A 6743-nucleotide genomic window follows, 5' to 3' on the forward strand; every position below is an offset into this window, starting at 1 on the left:
CCGATTGAACGTCGGGCGAGGGCACGGTAGGGCCTCTGGGTGAACGACGGTTAAACGGAGGATGTGATAGGGCGTCCGGGTGAACGAAGGTGTTCGAGCAAAACGTGCGATGGGTGAAACGGTAGGGCATGCGAGGGCGCCGGTGAAACGAAGCATTCGGTGGAAACGTGGAAGTTGCCCGAGGGTGTGCGAAGGCGTTGGGTGAACGAGACATGCGAACGCTGGTTGGTGAACGGTTGAACGTGTTCGGGTGAAACGCTGACGTGCGGACAGTCGTGCATGAAGGCACGAGTCGGACAAAGGATCGTTCGGGCAGCTGGGTGGGCACGCACAACACGACGAGTTGGTCAGCATGGTGCGACGATGACGAGCTGGTGGCACCGGTGGAAAAATTTTAAGTGTCAAGGAAATCTGGGGTTTCCTCCAGGATTGTAACTTATATGTAAATTGTTATTATTATTATTAAGGGCAGACTCATTACAGGGAGTTGCCCCTCCCAGTTATATTGTTGTGCATTTCATGTTAATGCTGATTCATGGTAATGAAGTTAATATGATAAATGATATAACGAAAGATATGCTTAGCTGTTGAAAATTAAACTAAGTATCGAAAGTAGGCATAGTCCATAACTACAAGTATTGGTGAAAAGAAAGTAGTTGGTTGTGCCACACCTCCTATAGTGCGGTTGGAAGAGTACCGCTAATGTAGGGGTGTGACACCTTGCTTTTGAGACAAGAGACCCACCTCTACTCAGCGATTTGACTCTAAATCTACTAAGGCATACATACTCTACCCCTCTTCTCTTAAGAAAAACACATACTCTTAACCATTAAACCCATTCTATATATAAAATGTGTTTAAATATATATAAAAATATTTAAATGAAAAAATATCTCTTTATATTTTCATGTATATTATGTATACTTATAATATAACTTTACTTTTATTAATAAATTATACACTAACCGCTTGGTAAGGAGTAAGGCATAAAAGCGTCCCAATTTCCACCTCACTTCATTTACACTGATACTGAAAACCAAATTCATTAAAGGTTAGCTATCCTCCACTAAGCTTCTCATTGAGGGTTGTTTCTAAAACTCATGTTGGTAGGTCATCTCCAAGAATTGCGAGAAGGCCATCTCCAAGGGTCTAGATGAGATTTAACGAGTTTGGATTTGCTTCAGCTCAATTTTATAGTACGAGAAAGATGAGTTTGATACTAATGGCCAGTGGTTTCGCTGGAGAAGCCATTGAGATTTGAAAATTTATTCTTTATTATTTTATTTACATTTATAAATTTGAATTTATGTTAATGGTAAATTTATATATTTAACAAATATAAGATAAAATTAATTGTGATTTTTTCTTATCTATTAAATATAGAGATTTAAAAAACAAAAACTGTATAATAGCTATTACTTATTGTTTATTTTAAATATAGTTTAATTAAACTAAAAAATAATAAAAATAAAAAATTTAATCACAAAAATAAACCAATTAATAAAATATAATTAACTAAAGAAACATGATTAACTAATATTATTTATATTAACATATATACACTTATATATATATATATATAATTTTATTTTTTATTAATATATATAATTTTTTATAATTAAATTTATTAAAATATGTTTTTAATATAATAATAAGTCATTTTAAATTGAAAATATAAAGAAAAAAATTATAATTATAAAAAATGGAAATAATAGAAAAAGGAAAAATAAAATAAAGAAGAAATAAAATTAAAAACAAAAACTAATAAAAATAGAAGTTACTAAACAACCCATAATAAATCTTCAACCAATTACCATATAAATAAATTTAAATAATAATAATAAATTAATAAAAATTAAATTCACACTATTAAACTATAAATAAAACTCAATTTTTTTATTAAACACAATAATCTAAATTAGAACATAAAATAAAACCTTATAAAAAACATTGAAATTTAAATTCATACTTCAAAACTTTTTCATTAATACTTCGAAACTTAATACACACTTCAAATTTTTTTCATTAATCTGAACGCTGCCTCAGCACATTTGGGATATCTCTATGATCCATAAATTTATAATGTTTTGGAATATAATGGATCTATACTGATATAGTCCCATAAGGAGCTTCTATCACCTGTAAAAAAAACTTTTTCATTAATCTGAATGCTGCCACAGTACATTTGGGATATCTTTATGATCCATGAATTTACTATGTTTCAGAATATAATGGATCTATATTGATATAGTTCCATAAGGACCTTCTATCATTTGTAAAAAGGTAAGTTAATTTATTGAATGTGTTAGGAAAATAATGGACGTGTCTTAACAATAAAGCTTGATTTAAACTTATAAAATGTGAATAAATTTAAATGGGAGATTTCAAAAATATTTTAGTTTGGATTATAAATTTTTAAATTTTTTTTAAATAAATAAAAATATAGTAATTAATAAGTATATTTGATTTTAGAATGGATCTAGATTTTGAAAATATTTTTAAATAAATAGCAGTATAGTAATTAGAATAAATTTTATTACATTCTAAAATAAATTGATGTAATTTTTTTAATTTAGCTCCAATTTACTAAATTCCAAAATATTAATAAAATAACAAAACGAGATACCATAATGTCATAGATTAATGAGGAAGTAGCAATATTTAAAACAAACAAGGCAAACGCAAAAATTAGAATGCTATTGCATCGTTATTTATAATTGCACATATATAGAATAGGTTATGCTCGAAAAGAAACAAACTGTAACACTTATTTGTTGAAGACTAGCACAATATTTTGGCATGCCACTTGAATCTTCCCATCTGATCCTCTAAATCAGCATGAAACACTGTGAAAAACTAAAATATTGAGCTATGATGACCTGAACTGAAGCCACTGAGCTGCGCTGGGGATTCCACAGTTTACAACAGACAGCATGTAGTAGCCAGGAGGTGCAGCCACAGGGCTGGGAGGTGCAGTCACAATGCTACTATAATACAGAGGTAGTACGGCCACTGGATTTGTTGCAGACAGTGTGAGCAATCTCTGGTTCATGGAATTAGTGTGAGTAGTAAATGATGGAGCATAGGCATTGAACTGAATATTGCAGCTACCATTTGCAATAATGTTAGAGAGAGAGAATGTCACAACAAATGCAGAACCATAGGGGATTGAAGAAAGAGAGACAAATGTAATGGTGGGCTGCAAAATCTTGTAGGATTGGTCCAAATAATATGGACTGTAAGCTTCAATCCTGAGCTCAGTAGGATATAGAACTCCTGTGAAAGTGTAACCTCTGTTGGGATTAGACCCACCTACTAGAATTCTTCCATCAGGTAAAACATTTACAGATGAATGATAAAGCCTGGGAATAGTGGTAGCCCCCATGACTGAGAATCTCTGTCCTGGTATATCATTGGGTCTGTATAGGTAAGGGCTGAAGGAAGGGTTTCTGGACAACAGCCAGCCTGCAGCACCTTTCCCTGCACCATTGATAATAACGATTTCTCCATTGGGCAGTATAAGCATATCACCCATTACTCTGGGTGCAGGCATGGTTTCCATGGTCCAGCTTGGATTAGGATCTGTGATCACCATTCTTCCACAGGTATCAAGAGCATCTATGTAGGTCCCACTTCTGGCTGCTTCAACACCCCCTTCTGGGACTCCTCCACAGATCAATATCTCAACCCTCTGAAAGCCATCAGTTGCCATAAGAGGAAGCATGACTGAAGATCCAGAGGAGGGGTAATTCCTGGGACCCCCTGGAATGCTTGGGAACCTCTTCATAACCACATTATTCCTGTAGTCAAAGAGAATTGAATCTCTGTTGGCAAAAACGAACAGATTTCCATCAGAAGACAAGTGCAGAAATGGATACAAGTTGTTCTGAATGTTAGGTTCATTAGTTTCACTGAGAAAAGGAAGACTGAAAGACCCCTCCACCAAGCTGCTCTTGGGAACAAATTCATATGTGAAAACCTTAGTGCCTCCCATAACAATAATTCTTCTATCAGGCAGAATCTGGTTTGAGGAATACCAGCGGTTATCAGAGAGCTTGGGTTCTTCATATTCAACCCAATCACACATTGAATTATCCCCACAAGGGCTGAAGTATCTTATAGACTTTTCACCATCACGGTACCCCCCTGTTTGAACCAGAGTCCCATTCTCCATAAAAGCTCCAGAAGAACACCAGGTATCGGTCATCACCATTAATGGCCGAATTTCATTGGTGAGGATATTGTACTCTATGGAATGAGCCCAACAATCGTGTGTCAGGGCGAGATCCTTTGGATTATCTCGGCATCTGCCATTGTTAAGCCGAAGCTGCGAGGGGCCGAAGTTTGTTCTATCAAACATCACCACTGTATTGAAATGGGTCGTTGTCATATGCATTGCAGAAACACCTGCATTTTTCACTAACAGATCCCACGTACCAGCAGTCACAGGGATCTCTAATGTTACTGCAATTCCCAGGCAAGAGATTAAAGTGAAGAAGGCAGTCCAACATTTCATGGTGGAAACCTCCATGCTTCTTCAGTTTTTTAAGGATTCAGGGGATTTCAGACTCGTGGGGTGTAGTTATAGTGAATGAATGTATTACACTCGTGGCAGCTGGGAAAGTAGAAAGCTTGAAATCCCATAAATTCGGGAGAAAAGCAGCAAGAATGGTGGAACTAGTGTATATCAAATTGAGCTAGGTGTCTGCTAGTTCTTACAACGTCATATAATAAACTAAACTATTATAGTTTTGTAACTTCTCTTCTATATAATATAGAGATCGGATATGAATTCCGGAACGTATATCTCTTTTTCAAAAGAATCCACATAATATTCATCATTCTTCTGGAGTTGCAATTTATTGTTCCATGACTATTCAACATGGCAGCTCTAGCCAATTATATTAAATTGACAATATCACGTCTACCATTTATTGTTCCATGCCTATTGAACTCTAAACAAAATTCAACATGGCAGCTGGATGATGCTGCTCTAGCCAATTATTGTTCCATCTTTATTGAACTCTAAACAAGCTCGATGATGATGAAGAAGAAGAAATTCAATCGATGCTCTAGCCAATTATATTAAATTGGCAATATCACTTCTTTCTTCTTCCATTTATTGTTCCATCTTTATTGAACTCTAAACAAGCTCGATGATGATGATGATGATGATGATGATGATGATGATGATGATGATGATGATGATGATGATGATGATGATGATGATGATGATGATGATGATGATGATGATGATGATGCTGCTGATGCTGCTGCTGCTGCTGCTGCTGCTGCACATCTACCATTTATTGTTCCAACCTTATTGAACTCTAAAATGATGATGATGATGATTATGAAGAAGAATCACGTCTACCATTTATTGTTCCATCTTTATTGAACTCTAAACAAGCTCGATGATGATGATGAAGAAGAAATTCAATCGATGCTCTAGCCAATTATATTAAATTGGCAATATCACTTCTTTCTTCTTCCATTTATTGTTCCATCTTTATTGAACTCTAAACAAGCTCGATGATGATGATGATGATGATGATGATGATGATGCTGCTGCTGCTGCTGCACATCTACCATTTATTGTTCCATCCTTATTGAACTCTAAAATGATGATGATGATGATTATGAAGAAGAATCACGTCTACCATTTATTGTTCCATCTTTATTGAACTCTAAACAAGCTCGATGATGATGATGAAGAAGAAGAAGAAGAAGAAGAATCACGTCTACCATTTATTGTTCCTTCCTTATTGAACTCTAAAATGATGATGATGAATCACGTCTACCATTTATTGTTCCATCCTTACTGAACTCTAAACAAAATTCAAAATTCAACATGGTAGCTCGATGATGATGATGAAGAAGAAGAATCACGTCTACCATTTATTGTCCCTTCCTTATTGAACTCTAAAATGATGATGATGAATCACGTCTACCATTTATTGTTCCATCCTTACTGAACTCTAAACAAAATTCAAAATTCAACATGGTAGCTCGATGATGATGATGAAGAAGAAGAATCACGTCTACCATTTATTGTTCCATCCTTATTGAACTCTAAACAAAATTCAAAATTCAACATGGCAGCTCGATGATGATGATGAATCACGTCTACCATTTATTGTTCCATCCTTATTGAACTCTAAATAAAATTCAAAATTCAACATGGCAGCTCGATGATGATGATGAAGAAGAATCACGTCTACCATTTATTGTTCCATCTTTATTGAACTCTAAACAAAATTCAAAATTCAACATGGCAGCTCGATGATGATGATGATGATGAAGAATCCTTATTGAACTCTAAACAAAATTCAAAATGATGATGATGATGATGCATCCTTATTGAACTCTAAACAAAATGCAAAATTCAACATGGCAGCTCGATGATGATGATGCCACAAAATTCAACATGGCAGCTCGATGATGATGATGCCACAAAATTCAACATGGTAGCTTGATGATGATGATGATGATACCACAAAATTCAACATGGCATGATGATGATGATGATGATGGCAGCTCTAGACAATCATATTAAATTGACAATATCACATCTACCATTGATTGTTCCATGCCTATTGAACTCTAAACAAAATTCAACATGGCAGCTCGATGATGATGATGATGATGATGACGACGACGATGATGATGACCACTGTAGTCATCAATATCACATCTACCATAGGGATAGTTTTAATGCCTATCTTTTTGTTTTCAATTTGAGA

The 6743-nt window shown here is 34.9% G+C and overlaps 1 pseudogene; it reads right to left on the reverse strand.

Moving 5' to 3' along the window:
- Positions 1 to 2678: 2678 nt before the first annotated feature.
- Positions 2679 to 4528, reverse strand: LOC149165135 (aldehyde oxidase GLOX pseudogene; annotated as a pseudogene).
- Between the last annotated feature and the right edge of the window lie 2215 nt (positions 4529 to 6743).

This window comes from Pinus tabuliformis, chromosome 5_1 (genome assembly GCF_031772625.1).
Source record: "Pinus tabuliformis cultivar Carrire ecotype Pingquan chromosome 5_1, CPIR1, whole genome shotgun sequence".
Lineage (NCBI taxonomy): Eukaryota > Viridiplantae > Streptophyta > Pinopsida > Pinales > Pinaceae > Pinus > Pinus tabuliformis.